Source organism: Somniosus microcephalus, chromosome 6 (assembly GCF_052327205.1).
Source record: "Somniosus microcephalus isolate GS21.2 chromosome 6, FLI_Smic_1.0, whole genome shotgun sequence".
Lineage (NCBI taxonomy): Eukaryota > Metazoa > Chordata > Chondrichthyes > Squaliformes > Somniosidae > Somniosus > Somniosus microcephalus.
This window is the reverse complement of record NC_140992.1, coordinates 230,346,204-230,364,696: the sequence shown is the minus strand read 5'-3', so window position 1 is coordinate 230,364,696 and position 18,493 is coordinate 230,346,204.

The window sequence follows — 18,493 nt, the reverse complement described above, 5'->3', positions numbered from 1 at the left end:
ACCCTTATGATTCTGCTTTTTAATTTGGCCCCTAGCTGCTCAAACTCCCTCAGCAGAACCTCCTTCCTTGTCCTATCTATGTCGTTGGTACCAACATGGACCACGACAACTGGATCCTCCCCCTCCCACTGCAAGTTTCTCTCCAGTCCAGAGGAGATGTCCTTAATCCTGGCACCGGGCAGGCAACACAGCCTTCGGGACTCTAGCTCTCGGCTGCAGAGAACTCTATCTATCCCCCTAACGATACTACCCCCCACCACTACAACATTTCTTTTAACTCCCCCCACTTGAATGGCCCCCCGCTTCACGGTGCTGTGGCCAGGTTGCTCATCCTCCCCGCAGTCCCTGTTCCCATCCTCACAGGGAGTAAGAGCCTCGAACCTGTTGGACAAGTGCAAGGGCTGCGGCTCCTCCAACACTACCTCCTGGATCCCCGTACCTGCCTCACTTCTAGTCACACCATCCTGACCCTGGCCACGGACTACATCTGAATTAATTAATCTAATTGGTGTGACTACCTCCTGATACACAGAGTCCAGGTAACTCTCCCCCTCCCTGATGTGTCTCAGTATTTGAAGCTCGGACTCCAGCTCTTCAACACGGGGCCGGAATACCTAGAGCAGCCAACACTTACTGCAAATGTGATCACCGTGAGCATCAATGGTGTCCACCAGCTCCCACATATTGCAGCAGCAACACATCGCCTGATCTCCCATTCTATGTAATTAATTAAATTTATTAATATTATTCTTAAATACCCTCTGCCTCGATTCTAGATGGTGAATATCACACCTTAGAAACTATAAACCAAGGAGATTTAAGCTTAAAAAGGGAGAAATACTTACCAACCAATCACTTACCCGCTTTGTGGTGACGTCACACTTGAATACTTTTTACCTCTCTCCTTCCCTGAGATTGGAGATTGGTGAGGCCTACCTGAGCCTCTGGGGCCTCTTGTAGTCGCTCTGCCGTGCTGCTCCGCCTCCACCTGCTGCCGATGCCGCACTGAGGCCTACCTGAGCCTCTGGGGCCTCTTGTAGTCGCTCTGCCGCGCTGCTCCGCCTCCACCCGCTGCCGATGCCGCACTGAGGCCTACCTGAGCTTCTGGGGCCTCTTGTAGTCGCTCTGCCGCGCTGCTCCGCCTCCACCCGCTGCCGATGCCGCACTGAGGCCTACCTGAGCCTCTGGGACCTCTTGTAGTTGCTCTGCCGCGCTGCTCCGCCTCCACCCGCTGCCGATGCCGCACTGAGGCCTACCTGAGCCTCTGGGGCTTCTTGTAGTCACTCTGCCGCGCTGCTCCGCCTCCACCCGCTGCCGATGCTAAGCGTCCAAGTCATTTCACAGAGTGAAGATTGGAACTGAGCAGCAGTGGGTAGAAGAGTTAAGGGATTTGGATTCCAGCCTAGAAATTGGGTTGGTAGCGCCGGCGCTGAGCGCCTAAAGAGACCTAGAATTGGGGCAAAGCCCTATGTTGGGGCGAGCGCTATGAGGATAGCGCCGACTCAGAAATTGACTATACATTTAGCGCCTGCGCTAAGTGTTTGCGAGCGCCCGCGAGCGCAAGCAGATCATGACGTCATTTCAGTGTGCAACGCCTTTTAGGAGCGTCTGAGCGCATATTGGGTGGCGCCCGGAGCCTTAGCGCCCAGCGCTATTAGTGACAGTTCGAAGGAGGGCTAACAGGCCCTTCTCGGAGTAGGGCGGCGCTATTTAAAGGGGACAGCGCTAGTGCAGAATCTTCTGCCACTTGGCCTGCTCATTGCGATCGCTGCTGGAGAGAGTTGGCGAGCTAATGTGGAGCGGAGTTCTGGGATCTGAGCTTTACAGTACTTGGGACCTTCAACCCTGTCCGAAGCACTTGCAGCACTACACCTAAAAGCCTTTTGACCAACTGGCATCCGAATGGGAGCTTGTTTGGAGGGCGACGGCCTCATCGCCCAACACTGTGAAGGGGCAGAGAGACGGCGGGAGAGAGGGCCGGGATTGTCCAGAAGGAGGAGGGGCAATGGAGGTCGGCCAATCCGACGGGAGGCTGCGAGGGTCTTTAGGCAGCAGGTGACAAGCCTTGACATGTCGGAGGAGCAGTGTTTGCGAAGGCTCCGAATCTGGAGGGACATTGTTACTGATCTGTGCCACCTGCTTGGTCAGGATCTGCAGCCGTGTGAACGCTGTAGAACCTCTCTGTCCGTGATGGCTACACTGACTGAAGGCCTCCATTTTTATGCCAACGGCTCCTTTCAGTCAGCCATTGGGGACAATGCGACTGTCGCTCAGGCTGCAGTCCGCTGTTGCATCCGGCAAGTGACAGATGCCCTTTATAGGCGAACGCGTCCATTCATTATCTTCCCTTGGACCCTGCACAAGCAGGCGGAGGAGGAGGAGTATGAGGAGGAGGAGGAGGAGGAGGAGGAAGAGCAGGCGGAGGAGGAGGAGGAAGATGGAAGGGCTGCTGAAAGTGGACGGTCCATTCGTCAGAGGCTCCTCTGGACTCGTCTCGACACCCCTGTGGCAGAATGATGAGAGTCTTACCTCATGCGCACTTTGGATGTTTGAGGGCCTCTGCATGCCAGCATCACTGAAAGTAGTCACATGCACCAAGCAACATTTAAACTTCTGTTTATTGACACAAAAGTCTTTCATTACAGCTAAACAACATAAAGTGAGCAGAAACCATCACTGCCAAAATAAAAGTGACCTGTTCGGCAAAGCAGCAAAACTCAACAAAAATCTGCACCTATAACAGCAGGTGAGGGTGTCCGGGAATTTGGACAAACAAACGTCTCAGCACCTCCCTCTACAACTGGCCCCTTGAGGGAGAACGACTTCTCGTTCGCGCCCGGCCCCTTCCCTCCCTGCTGCTCCTACGTAATTGCACCCCAGTGGCGGCCTCAAGGCTGGGGAACGCTTGCCGACTGTCTGGAAGCGCAGAAGCCCCTGAGGTACGGCCTGGCCGACCTCTGGGCTTGGAGGGTGCGGACGCGGGATGCTTGCTTTGAGCATGGCTGGGAGCAGTGTGGCCTGCAGGTGGTGGCAGCTGCAATGCAGGCGTCCAGCGCTGGCATGTGCAATGATCTCCTGCCGAGAGAGGACACCTGCACCATGGTCGGACGACACACTGGCTATCTGAGGGGAGCGGCTCGGCTCATCCGCCACAATCGCAGGCTCCATGGATTCCTGGCCTTGTACGGGAGTGGAAGGGCCCGGGGTGATCCTATCTGATGCAGAGAGGGTGGCTGCAGTGAGACATCGCGTTGCGTCAACCTGGCTGTGGAGGAGCCCAGCAAGTGAATGCGTGGCAACAGTGAGGACCTGTGTGCCAGGTGCCAGTGCTTCGGAGAAGGCCTGGACAGTTCTTCCCATGGCTTCGGACAAGGCAGGAGCCGACCGCTCCACTGCCTCGGACAAGCCCTGCACAGACCTTTCCAGGGATTGTCCGAAGCCCTGAACAGTCCTTTCCATTGCCGACTCAAAGCCATGGACAGTCCTCTCCATTGTTGGGCTGAAGCCCTGGATAGTCCTGTCCGTTGTGGCCCCGAAGCCCTGGATAGACCTGTCCATAGTTTCCCCGAACACCTGGAGAGACCTCTCCATTGTTGCGCCAAAGCCCTGCAGAGTCCTCTCCATTGTTGCCCCGAAGTCCAACATACTCCTAGCCAATGAATCTATTGACTCAGGCATCTTCTCCACTGCAGCCATCAGCTCCGTGTGTCTGACCCGGGCCTGTTTGCTCATCTCTGCCAGGCGCCGGACCTCATCTGCACTCTGTGCAGCAGTCATGATGACCTGCCTTGCCCTGCGGGGAGACGGTGGCCGAACTTGCCTATCCCCCCTGCGTTGCTCCATGCCGCCTGGTCCGGCAACTGGTTCATCCTCAGAGCCACCCCCCCTCCCCTCCAGGGGACTACTATCCCCAGTCTGCAGATGTCTCAGCTCCCCGGATTCTGCAACGGCTGGTCTGGATTCCTCCTGGTCCTCGCCTCCGGTGGCACTGGCACTGGCACTGGCAGCTTCAGCGCGTTGAGCCCGAGTTGGTGCTGCTTCATCTGAAAGTGGGAGGTGGAAGAGTGGCTTTAGCAAAAGGACAGGTTTGCTGAAAGGCATGCCAGATTGCGGCATGGCTCTGACATGGCTGCACACTGAGGATGCATGCTGGCGGGGGGACCAAGTGGAAGGCAACAGGTGGAAAAGGTGAGAGTCTTACCCTCGCTGTCGGTAATGGGGTCGGCAGATGCAGTGGTCACAGGACCAGACAGACGTCCTCCAAGTATCTGGTGCACTCTCTCCTCCAGATCCGTGAGAGTGACCACTTGTGCAGGTCCGCCACCGGTTCGACGCTGTTCTTTTCTAATCTGCGCCATCTTCGACTGCAGAGGAAAGAAGGGGGGGTTCTGTTACATGAGGCCTTGAGACATCATCGCATGCCCCCCATTGTGCAAGAGCCCTTACATGAGGCCTTGAGACATCATCGCATGCCCTCCATTGTGCAAGAGCCCTTACATGAGGCCTTGAGACATCATCGCATGCCCCCCATGGTGCAAGAGCCCTTACATGAGGCCTTGAGACATCTGTCCATGTGTCTGCCCAGAAAGGGTCATGGTGCATACTGACAGATGGCCAGTGGCGCATCATTGCAGCAGGGTGCCCGAAGTCTGCTGCAGATGGAGGAAAGCACAAGTTTGGTAAACCATCACTCACCCTAACGATCCGTGTCAGGTCGTTGAATTTCTTCCTGCACTGAACAGGGGTCCTGGTCGCCATGCTGCTGGAGTTGACCCTCACAGCAACCTCCCTCCAAGATCGTCGGTAAGCCTTCTGATTTGGCCTCTTGCCATTATCCGGGTACAGCACCTGTCGACGGTGTTCAACTGCAGCCACCGGTCCAGAGCCTCAGTGCTGAAGCGCTCTGCTCTCTGCCTAACCTTCTCCATAATGATGAACTTTGTACCGCCAGACAAGGGCGAGCGCCGAATCTGAGGCCTACAGGGCGTTGGGTGTTGAAGCTCAGTCTGACTGACCCACCCCTTTAAGAGCCAGCCGGTGCCTGCAGGTCTCGTGCTTTGCCATAATTGAGTTCACCTGCGCTGCGCCCGTCCGCGTCGAAATTGAGTAGCGCCTGACCTTTTGCGCCTTAAGGGCACCGTGCAACGGCTGATTTAGCGCCTGAATCCCCTTTGGGGGCGATGCAACCCAATATCGCCCCAGGCACGGATAGCTCTCGTCTGGCTATAAACTTAGCGCATCGCCAGTTCTAACGCCTCAAGTGGGGCTATACCCAATTTCTAGGCCGTAGGCTTTAGGGAGGCTTTTGAAGATGGAGAAAGATGTAGGAAGAAAATTCCAGACTGTGGAGACAAGATAGCTGGTCCAGTAGTGGAGTGGAGAGAGGAGAGTATGTACAGTAGTCATGAGTTCAAAGAGCAAAGTATGTGTGAAAGGCATAGTTCTAGAAGAGGTTGCAGAGTTGAGTGGATCAAGGCCACTGAGCGATTTGTAAAGGAGGATAAGAATGTTGCAATCAATGAACTGAAGGGCTGGGAGCCAATGAAGGTCAACAAGAACAGGGATGATGGGTGTGTGAAAGAAAGAAAGGTTTTCTTTCGTTGTGAGGCTTATTATCAGATATTGGAAGAATTTGGATGAGTTGAATGTAGGGTGGAATTTAGGAGACTGGTGAAAACAATTGGAGAAGTTGAGCCTGGAAGTCACACTGGTGTGGATGATGTCTGTGGCAGTGTGAAAGTGAGGCAGGGCGATATTTCAGGGGTAGAAGTTTTATTGACGGACAATTTGTGAGGGTTAAAGCTCAGACTGTCCAAACTCTCTTCACCTAGAACCTTTCTAGGCTGTAAACAGTGGAGAATTTTAACCCAACAATCTAGCTGGATCAGAAACCAAAGGGCACCATCTATCCCAAGGCATTGCCCAGTCACTGAAGGAATTTTCTGCATGACCTGTTTAAATTTATTAAATTGTCAGCAGCTTACATCTCATGATGCGTAGTAAATCATCCAGCATTCACAGATACATACAGAGAGGTATCCAGATAGTCATGTACATCTGGTTGGCACTACACATAGGTGCTAACACTATTAATTTTTTGTGGGCGGATACAGGCCAAGCAGAGCAGAATAGCGGCACATTGCAGAAGATGTAAATATAAATCATCGGAAAACAAATTTAGAACGGACATCGAGAAAATTGTTTTTTTACTCAGAATGATAAATGCTTGGAATAAGCTATTAGTAAAAGTAATGCAGGCAAAAACATTGAGGTTATTCAAAATACAATTAGATGCCTTGGGAGATTTAATGTACTGGAGGGATGAGCTTCAACTGACTCAGTGGCCTTTTCTCACCCCTAACTTTTCCTTATGTTCTTTTCAATATTAAAAATGCCACTGCATTTTGGTCCTTGCCCTTTCACCTTGGTTTCTCAATAATATAAATACTAATACTCATTTAGTTCTGGGAATTGTGATACCTGATCAGACATATTTCAAACTGTCAAGTCTCTAAGTTCAATGGGTAAGGAAGTCTATATTACTGTTGCATTACCACAAGATAACATTGGCACCAGGCTGAATTCTGCAAATGCAGCATTCTCCATTAGTGACTTCACAGGATTTTCACACTATGCTGAGATTGCTGGAAAGTTGGACCAGACCTCGTTAACCTAACACATCAAGCACTGCCAAGGACATTTAATATTTTATAGGTGGTGCACATGCCTTGTCTGAACAGCACCAGTAATCCCACCAAGGATGCCATATTAGTGCTTGCGTATTTTTGCACTATATTTGAAAAAGACACTTGCTCCAGATTGGGGAAAAGTGTTATCCATCATTTGCTCTAATAACAGCAATCCTTCTCAAATGAATCTTTGCTGATAGCTGGCCACTTTACGTACTGGCATCATTCATTCCCAACACTACAGTGCAATATTGACAGTGATGTGAAAGGCGAAGTACATTTAAATTAAGATTGAAATGTTCATCCAGTTGCACATAATTTCATTTTGCTAGCACATTAAAAGAAAACGCTGTTGGTTCGAGGCAGTACAAATTGGGAGAGTAAAATGTTGGTGAATGAACTACCCTTTGATCTTTCAAAAATATCAGACAGCATTTAAACAAAATGCTAACCTGGAACAAATTATTGTGCAAAGACAGAAAACAAAGAAAACGACAGCAGAAAGAATGCTCCATTTCTTGGGAAAATATAATGGGGTGGAAATTACGGTCGGAGGCTTGCCGTGGGCGAACGCCTCCAACTGCAAGAAAAGTACGCTCCATACCTTCGAAAACTTGCGCTCCTGGGCCTGCAGGCGTGCGCCTGTGTAAAGGCCCACGGATCCCAGGGGTGTATGCGGTTCCCAAACGTCCCTGGGATCGTGTGGGCCGGCCCAACCAATGACAAAGGGAGATTCCCATTATGCTTATGGGGATTCCATTTATGTACGCAATCCCCATAAGCATAATAGGAATCCTCTAAAAAATATGCTTTCACAGCACTTAAATAAAAATAAATCATCACATTTTAAAATTAATTATTAAACAATTTAATTGAACATTTAAAACAAAAAATTATTTTTTTGAAAAATAAATGTAAACATTTTTAAAGGGGCCAAAAATAACCTAAACTAATTTTAAAGGTTTTTGAATGTTTAATTCATTTAAAAAATATGATTTTAATATTTATTTAAACCCTTATGCTGGCAAAAGAAGGCCAGGTGTAAGATTTCATGGGCATTCGCTGGGCAGTAGTTGGGCAAAAAGCTCAACTCTGCGCCTGCGAATGTTCATTTCCTGTGGATGGGTACAGTCTGTCAAGCAGAATCTTGACAGATCGCAAGGTCTGGGTTCTCGCGCTTGCGCATCTCATGTGGAAACCTGGACCTTGCGGGACACTTACGACCGCATACACTGTGCGTACGCCGTCATAGGCCCCAGAAAATCCGGGCCAATAAGAAAGCAGAACACAAAAGAGACACAGAATACAACTGATAGAGAAGGATCATTGTGTGATGTGCTCTGTGTGATTTATCATATGCATAATATTACATTTATTTTTCCTGATGTGAAATTTATTTTTGTGGGATGTAAAAGTATTAATGCCTACAGTATAAAGAATTCCTTCATTTCACCGTAGCAAAATACTGCAGATGTTGGAAATCCGAAATAACAACAGAAAATGCTGGAAAAACTCAGCAGGTCAGGCAACATCCGTGGAGAGAAATTTGAGTTGACGTTTCGGGTTGGACCCTTCTTCAAAACTGGAAAGAAAAGAAACTAGATCGGAGGCAGGGCTGCGATCGGACAAAAGAATAAAAGAAACAAAAGAAGTAAAAGAGATTAGAAGCTAGACGAGATGGTAATAGGCTGGGATTAGGTGTAAAGTGTACTGGCAGGGCAAAAGATAGCTGCCAGGTGTGAGAGAGAAACAAAAGGAAAGGGGGGGGGGGGAAAAGGAGTGGAACAATTACAAGAGAAAATGAAATGGGGGCCGAGCTTATGATCTGAAATTGTTGAACTCGATATTGAGTCCGGAAGGCTGCAGACTGCCTAATCGGAAGATGAGGTGCTGTTCCTCGAGTTTACGTTGAGCTTCCGTGGAACAATACAAGAGGCCAAGGACGGTGAGGTCCGAGTGGGTCCGGTCGCCTGTCATTTTAATTCACTGCTCCATTCCCACTCGGACCTCACCGTCCTTGGCCTCTTGCATTGTTCCACGGAAGCTCAACGTAAACTCGAGGAACAGCACCTCATCTTCCGATTAGGCAGTCTGCAGCCTTCCGGACTCAATATCGAGTTCAACAATTTCAGATCATAAGCTCAGCCCCCATTTCATTTTCTCTTGTAATTGTTCCACTCCTTTCCCCCCCCCCCCCCCTTTCCTTTTGTTTCTCTCTCACACCTGGCAGCTATCTTTTGCCCTGCCAGTACACTTTACACCTAATCCCAGCCTATTACCATCTCATCTAGCTTCTAATCTCTTTTACTTCTTTTGTTTCTTTTATTCTTTTGTCCGATCGCAGCCCTGCCTCCGATCTAGTTTCTTTTCTTTCCAGTTTTGAAGAAGGGTCCAACCCGAAACGTCAACTCAAATTTCTCTCCACGGATGTTGCCTGACCTGCTGAGTTTTTCCAGCATTTTCTGTTGTTATTCCTTCATTTTACCTCTGGGCTCTATAGCTGGCTCTGCAAGAGATGTTCATTGTCTAGCACCACAGTATCAAACAAATCTTTCATTTACCTGAAAATGTTGCCATATCTGATGTATAAAATTGCATAGCACAGAGCAAGTCTTGGATGATTTACTAGGGGGGAATTTTTTGGGGGGTCAGCGGGCACGTTCGGTGGTGGGTCGGGTGGGGAAAAAACATTTTTTGACAGTGGGTCGGGAACCCGCTGTCAACCCGCCGCCACGCGAATTTCCCAGATGTCGGGTCTGTCAGGGCTGAACAGACCCGACACGCAGCGGCGGGGGAGGCAATTCAAGTCATTATGACCTTGTTAACAGCCCATTAAAACGTATTTTGAGCTTACCTTACCATTTTATGAGGTTGCCCACGGGGTCCATGCTGCTCGGGGTAAGGAGGTTGGGAGATGTATGACCATGGAATCATCTCATTACTTGACAGCTGCAAATGTGCTATAAATGCTCCCATCTCACAGCTGTTCACTTTCGAAGCACAGAAGCTATTGCTTACTGCATTTGGAAGACAGATTCAGCTTTATGCAGCTTGCAAGTGTTTGGAGCAAACTCTCTATCCAGTGTCACCTCATTGGAACAACCTCTCACCATTGACAGATCGCTTCTGTCATCTGAAGTTCACCTGCTATCTATTACATCAGCATCGGTGCCATTGGAACTATCTCACCTTGGTCCTCAGAATCCCGCCACAATCAGCCCCAACCAGGCACACCAGCAGCACCAACAACAATATCAACCTTCTCCGCAATCAACTGATGCTGCACAGGACAGAGGGCATCAGCACCCGACCACATTGCTGCCTGGAACACCAGGGAATGGCTTCACCATGGCCAGATTTACTTAATTTGATGCTGTACACATGATACGCCAGGTTGGCACCACCCCACACCAACACCATAAAGCATCTCTACAATGCCTAAGTCATTTCTTTCACAGTCATCAGCATTGCGGGGCATACCGTTATGTCTCACCATTCACTACAACTCACTAAGCCACTTCTAATGCTGCACACAGATCTGTCCAAGAACGCAAAGTGTTGAAAATAAAGGTTTCAATGTTTGATACCACATTAACAGAAACTTTACATGAACATTTGCTAAAACACACAAGTGCCTATCCTTGTGTGTTGTTAGTTGATATCATTAGACTAGGATGAGGGTGAGTGTGAGGGGTGCCTAGTGAGATGGGGAAGTGATAATATAGATATAAAAAATAAGAACATAAGAAATAGAAAGATGAGTAGGCCATTCGGCTCCTCGAGCCTGCTCTGCCATTCAATAAGCTAATGGCTGATCTTCTACCTCAACTCCACCTTCCTGCATTAACCCCATATCCCTTGATTCCTTTAATATCCAAAAATCGATCATCTCTGTCTTGAATATACTCCACAGCCCTCTGGGGTAGAGAATTCCAAAGATTCACCACCCTCAGTGAAGAAATTTCTCCTCATCTCAATACTAAATGGCCGACCCCTTATTCTGAGACTGTGACCCCTGATTCTAGACTCCCCAGCCAGGGAAAACATCCTCCCTGCATCTACCCTGTCAAGTATGTAAGAATTTTGTACGTTTCAATTAGATCATCTCTCATTCTTCTAAACTCTAGAAAATATAGGTCTAGTCTATTCAATCTCTCATCATAGGACAATCCCCCCAACCCTGGAATCAGCCTGGTGAGCCTTCGTTGCACTCCCTCTATAACAAGTATATCATTCCTTAGGTAAGGAGAGCAAAACTGTGCACAATACTCCAGGTGTGGTCTCATCAGGGCCCTATATAATTGCAGTAAGACATCTTTGCTCTTATATTCAAATCCTCTTGTAATAAAGGCCAATATACCATTTACTTTCTTAATTGCTTGCTGTACCTGCATGTTAACTTTCAGTGATTCGTGTACAAGGACACCCAGGTCCCGCTGAACGCCAACATTTCCCAATCTTTCACCATTTAAAAAATACTCTGCTTTTCGATTTTTCCCACCAAAGTGAATAACTTCACATTTCTCCACATTATATTCCATTTGCCATGTTCTTGCCCACTCACTTAGCTTGTCTATGTCCCCTTGAAACCTCTCCTCACAACTTACATTCCCACCTAGCTTTGTATCATCAGCAAACTTGGATATATTACATTTGGTCCCCTCATCCAAATTATTAATATGGATTGTGAATAGCTGAGGCCCAAGCAATGATCCTTGTGGTACCCCACTAGTTACAGCCTGCCAACACGAAAATGACCTGTTTATTCCTACTCCCTGTTTTCTGTCAGTTAACCAATCCTCAATCCATGCTAGTATATTATCCCCAATCCCATGAGCCCTAATTTATTTTAATAACCTTTTGTGTGGCACCTTATCGAATGCCTTCTGAAAATCCAAATACACCACATCCACTGGTTCCCCCTTATCTATTCTGCTAGTTACAATCTCAAAAAACTCTAACAGATTTGTCAAACATGATTTCCGTTTCATAACTCCTGTTGACTCTGCCCAATCCTATTATTATTTTTTAAGTGCCCTGTTACCACGCCCTTAATAATAAATTCTAGCATTTTCCCTACTACTGATGTCAGGCTAACTGGTCTGTAGTTTCCCATTTTCTCTCTCCCTCCTTTCTTAAATAGTGGAGTTACATTTGCTACCTTCCAATCCACAGGAACTGTTCTAGAATCAATGGAATTTTGGAAGATGACAACCAAGGCATCCACTATCTCTATAGCCACCTCTTTCAAAAACCTAGGATGTAGGCCATCAGGTCCGGTGGATTTATTGGCTTTCAGTCCCATTAATTTCTCCAGTGCTATTTTTTTTACTATTGCTAAACGCTTGGTTCTCCACTATTTCCGAGAGATTTTTTGTATCTTCTTCCATGAAGACAGACACAAAGTATATGTTTAATTTCTCTGCCATTTCCTTATTCCCCATTATAATTTCTCCTGTCTCAGCCTGTAAGGGACCCACATTTCATTTTTATAATCTTTTCCTCTTTACATACCTGTAGAAGCTATTTCAGCCTGTTTTTATGTCTCTCACTAGTTTACTCTCATATTCTATTCTCCCTTTCTTTATCAATTTCTTGGTCCTCCTTTGCTGAATTCTAAAATCCTCCCAATCCATAGACTTGTTGCTGTTTTGGGCAAGATTATACGCCTGTTCCTTTGATGTAATATTATCTTTAACTTCTCTTGTTAGCCACAGTTGGACCACTTTGCCTGTGGGATTTTTGTGCCTTAAAGGAATGTATATTTGCTGCAAATTATGTATTAATTCTTTAAATGCTAGCCATTGCTTGTCTACCATCATACCTTTTAATGTAGTTTCCCAATCTACCTTAGCCAACTTGCCCCTCATACCTACGTAGTTTGCTTTGTTTAGATTTAAGAACTTAGTTTCTGATTTAACTAAATCACTTTCAAACTTAACATAAAATTCTATCATATTATGGTCAATCTTCCCTAAAGGCCCCTTTACTGCAAGGTTATTAATGAACCCTTTCTCATTGCACAATACTAGATCTAAAATAACCTGTTCCCTAGTTGGTTCCTCAACATATTGATCTAGAAAATTAACTTGTATACATTCCATGAATTCTTCCTCCACACTATTACTGCAAATTTGGTTTGCCCAGTCTATATGTAGATTAAAGTCCCCATGATTACTGTAGTACCGTTGTTACATGCACCTCTAATTTACTGATTTATACTCTGCCCTACATTGCAACTACTGTTTGGGGGCCTATAAACAACTCCCACCAATATTTTCTGCCTCTTGCTGTTCCTTAGCTCCACCCAAACAGATTCTACTTCTTGATTTTCGGAGCTAAGATCCTTTCTCTCTACTGTCTTTATCCCATCCTTTATTATCAGGGCTATCCTTCTTTTCCATTTTGTCTATCTCTACTAAAAGTTAAGTATCCTGGGGTATTTAGTTCCCAACCTTGGTCTCTTTGCAACCATGTCTCCTTAATGTCTATTAGATCAAACCTATTAATTCACATATTTTGTTGCAAATGCTTTGTGAATTCAGATATAATGGGCTGGATTTTGTGAATGGAGACATGCTGGAGGCGGGACTGCTGCTTACCAGGTCTCAGTCCCGCCTCCATCAGCCTCTGGCCAACCAGCGGGATTTTCACCTGATTGACCTTGTTAAGCCCTCCCTGCGGGCTCAGCAGGCCAATTAGGGGGAAGTCACTGACAGAGCACATCAACGTCTGACGTGCCATCTGTCAAGACTTCTTGAAAGAAGAAATATCAGCATTTGACAGCTCTGTGAAGCTGTCAAACACTGACATTCTGTGTAGTTTGATGAGCTCTTGTGTTCAGGACTCATCAAACCTTTCTACTTTGTAGAAACCAGATGACTGTTGGTTCAGAGGATCCAACAGCCAGTCTGTGAAATCTACAATGAAGATGTCGGGACTCCAGATCCACTGCGGCTGAAGGCTGTAGGCAGAAACAAAGGTAAGTGAACATTTTCTAAAACTTTACACACACCTCACATACTTACCACTCCACACTTGCACCCATCACTCACCTCTACATTGCACTTTCAGACCCCTCCGACCCCCGCAGACTTCCTACTTGACTCCTCCACCCCAGCGGGGTTCTCCGAGGTCGGGAAGCCTGCAATTGAAAAGGTAAAATGGGACTAACCCTTTTTTCTGCCTGTTAACTACCTGTTAACAGGCAGTTAAAAGGATTTAATCCCTTTCCTGCCTTGGGGAGACAGGACCCAGGTCAGGACGGCTTCCTGCCTCCTGGCAAAAGGGCACGGAGGCGGGATGGGGGCGGGTTTACCAGCTGCCCCCACTTTCTGCAACTTTACCGGCAGTCCCGCCTCCAAACCCACCTCCTCGGGGCTGGCAAAATCCAGCCCAATGCCTGTAGCGTTAACTGGTGTTTGTAACCACAGCGTTTACAATTAAAAATTTCATCCTCCGATTGCTTTTCATTTCTGTTCTGCCCACGTTTCTTCCCCTTGTCGGACACAGCACCGAAAGCAGCATTATCACTCATTACAATCGCATCATTATTGATTTCACTGAAAGTCTTCACGTGCTTTCGAGCTAGCTCGCTGGCTTGGCATATTTTCACCGCATTTTCCAAATTTAGTTCGGTTTCTCTCAACAGACGTGCCCTGACTTTTTTTTCATAAATACCAAACACAATCTGGTCATGAATCATGGATGCTTTGAGCTCAGAGAAATTACATGTCTGTGCTTTCAGTTTCAGATCAGTTATAAAGCTATCAAAAGTCTAATTTTGTTGCTGTGTCCGAGAACGGAAGATGTATCTTTCATACGTCTCATTCTTTTTGGGAGAGCAATGTGCATCAAATTTTTTTAGCACATCTTCTAATTTTTCTCTGTTCTCCGCTGGATTAAATACAAATGTATTAAATACCTCTATCGCCTGTGGGCCTGCAACCGTAAGCAGCAACGCTATCTTGCTTGCGTCTGGCTTCATACCGAATCTGATGGCTGCAATGTAGAGTTCGAATTGTTGTTTAAGAGTCTGCCAATTGTAGTCGATGTTTCCTGTGAGTTTCAAACGCTCTGGTGGCTTCAAGTTCTCCATGTCGCTTTTCACAATTTTCAGCAGATCTTCACCACCCTGGTACCATCTTATGTTCATTAATATATAGACATTCTTATTATGAACACAGCTAGCTTTTGCTATACACTTTTATTGAGCACATGTGGACTAGGTACAGTGGCCTAGAAATTCACTGGCCTTAGCGCCGCTTTTGAGGCGCTAGAGGGCCTAGCGCCGAAGTTATGGCCAGTTTAGAAATTGACAGGGGCCCTAAATCGGCGTTAGGCCGGTAGCGCTGCGCCGGCACCGATGACGTCATCGGTGTGCGCAGCGTCCCGGTTGCCATGGTAACCCGCCCGAACTCGGAAATTGAGTTGCGGCCGCCTCGCCCGTGGCAGCCGCAAGCAACGTTCTGGCAGAGGTGCCTTACAGAACTTTGCGCCAGCGCATTAAAGGCCCCGCGGCGGCCGGCCGCTTTCCCGCCGGCCGCCTGGCCGCAGCTCCCTCCCCGGACTTCCCCCCCCCCCCGGAACAGAAGCAAGCCCGGCACTTGTCCGAGGTGCCGGGCTCATTTTTAAAAAGATTATCGCGGGCCGCGGCCGGGTGCAGGCAGCTCCTCCTCAACGGAAGGAGGAGGCCTGCACTTCCCGAGCCTGCCGCACCGCAGCGGGTGCTGCAGCGCCGGAATAGCGCCGCAATGCGGCGCGTGGCGCCAGTTTTGAGGCGCTGAGACCCCTCAGTAGCACCGGCAGCCGTTTGGGCGCGGCGCTACTGAATTTTTGGCGCGCGCAGGGGGACTTAGCGCCGGCACTAACTTCCGGCGCTAAAGCCCTCGCTGCGCCAAAACCGAATTTCTAGGCCAGTATCTATAGAGGCTTCCATCTTGACTGCTGCCTTGTGGGTAGCCTAGTGCCTCATGGGTAATGTAGTCTTAATATACCTACAGCTGGGTAGTGTAGTCTTATACATACAGCTATATACAGCTCTACACAGCTCTACGGCTCCACCTAGTGTCCACTATAGAATGACATGTTATTCATCATTACACTTATGTTGTTGGTTCCTATGTGGACCATGACAACTGGATCCTCCCCTTCCCACTCCAAGTTCTTCTCTAGCTGCGAGGAGATGTCTTTAACCCTGGCACCAGGCAGACAACACAACCTTCAGAACCCCTCAGTCGTGGCTGCAGAGAACAGTATCTATCCCTCTGACTATACTGTCCCCTACCACAACTACATTCAATTTCACTCCCCCTACTTAAATGGCCTCCTGCACCATGGTGCAATGGTCAGCTTGCTCATCCATCCTGCAGGCTTTTCCCTCATCCACACAGGCAGCAAGAACCTCATACCTGTTGGATAAGGATAAATGCCAAGGCTCCTCCAGCACTTCACCTGGGGTCCCTTTACCTGCTTGAGTTGCAGTCACACCCTCCTGTCCCTGACCACTAACCAGACCTGCACCACTACCTAACCTAAGGGGTGTGACTGCCTCCTGGATCAAAGTATCCAGGTAACTCTCCTCATCCCTGATGTCCCGCAATGTCTGCACCTCGGACTCCAGCTCAACAACTCTGAGCTGAAGTTCCTGAAGATGCAGGCACTTACTGCAAACGTGGTTGTCCAGGATCACAATGCTCTCCACAAACTCCCACATGCTGCAGTTGAGGCACACCACCTGCACTGCCATCCCTATATGACCTTGTTCTATTTAATTAAATTTATATTAATTTGTATTTAAGTAACTTAGTTTACAGTTTAGTTTCTTGACTACTTAATTGATCTAGTAAAGTTATGGGTAATGACATAAAATATCTACCTATAACACTACAAGTAGTGTAGGCAAGAAGTAGCAACTCCTTTCCCCTCTTCTCCAAATTCCCATTCTTTCCAATTTCCCAAATGAAACACTCTGTTTAAGTGCACTCCGTTTGATTCTGCTCTGTGCAGAGAGGGATGGGTGGAGGTTCAAGGTAAGTTGGCGTGAGTAAGGATGTAGGTTAGGAAAGGCAGAGTGATGGGGATGTGATGAGTGGCACAGCAGAATGAGGTTGAGTGTGGCTTTGCAGTAACGTTTCATGATCTACTGAGATCATTGAAAGGTTTGTGCCACTGCAGCCTGGTCCTCCTAACGACATCTCTGCTTGTGTCCTCCTGTGCAATGTGCAACCAGGCTGCGTTGGTCTCCTGGAGAGGTCTCTTCCACCCATTGGAAGGGAAGAGAACGTATCTGCGTGTGGTGACTCCCTCCATAAGCATATAGAGGGAGTCATGGGAGAGCCTGGGTGCAGCTGTGCACCTCTGTGCAATGCTTGTCAGTGTTTGCAGCACCTCAAAGCTGTGGAACACTAACAGCACAACTGTCAAAATCAATTTTCGCATGGTCCCTTTAAGGAAACTGGCTGATGATGCGTCATCAAATGGCGTCATCAGACCTGCTTCATTCAATTGGCTGGCAAATGTGTTGGGCGGGCTTAACAAGCCCAATCAACGTAAAATCTTTCTACAGAGTGGGCTGGAGCCAGCAGCGGGTTTGGAACCCGCCACCGATGTCACCCGCCACCGATGTCGCCCACCCCGGACCCGCCGAGGTAGGGGAAATCACGGCCATTGTTTCTTTTTTTGCCCTCCTGAATATCAGTATTGAGAAGTATGACACTTTGCAATATGAATAACCAGCGACAACATTAAGCTCAGCTATATGCCATTTGGTGCAGCCAGATGTAATTTAAAGTTCCCTTTACTCTGCTCCAAAACTATGGGCTAGATTTTCAGTCGCTTGCGCCAGCAGTTAGCGCCTTAAGAGAAGTGTTTTTCGGGCGCTATGCGTGTAGCGCCCGGGCGCAGCGCAGTTTGCGCCCCGCCCCAAATTAAGTTGCCCGTTAGCGCCGGCGCAAAGTTTAGCGCCCGCCCGGATGCGCGCGCAGAAAATGACGTCACATCCTCGTGCAACGCCCTTTGTGCGCCCCGATTCCAAACTTCAGTCGGACCGCCCCATTGTGCGGCTGGCGGCCGGAGCGTTTGGAAAAAGGAACGCAACACAACCAGCGCGGGCCCCGGGGGGCGCAAATTAAAGGGGATGTACTCTCCAATATAAAGGCCAGCCTTTTTTCAGAAAACAGTCTTGTGCAACGCATTTCTGGAGACACAACAAGGAGGATAGCTAACTGGTTTCAAGCAGCAAGAGCCAGGTATTTTTGGACTCAGGCCAGAGCGCTGCAAGTGGCCTTTTGGAAATTAGAGTGTTTGCCAGGATTTGATGGGGGTTGCATGGGGTGCCAACGCGGAGCTGCAGCTCCATGTCCGTAGGGCTCGCAGACGCATTGTGAGAGGGGCAGCCCTGGCTAGAGGCAGAGGGGGCTACAGGCGTCGGCCACGTAGGCCTTACCCAGTCAGGCTATACCGCCAGCAGCGCTCCTACCTAAACATGAGTGCCGCGCGATGTGTTAAAAGGCTCCGATTCCGAAAGGAGGTGATTGCAGAGATCTGCCACCTGCTTCGCCGAGATCTGCGGCCAAAGCTCAGGTGCAGGACGTCTCTGTCGGTGGAAGTGAAGGTGACGGTGGCATTGAACTTCTATGCCACCGGCTCCTTCCAATACGCTGCTGGGGACATAGCAAACATCTCCCAGTACGGCGCGCATCGCTGCATCCGCCAGGTGACCGAAGCACTGTTCAGAAGGAGAAGCCAATTCATCTCCTTCCCCATGGCCCTGGAGAGCCAGCATCAGCGCGCATTGGGATTTT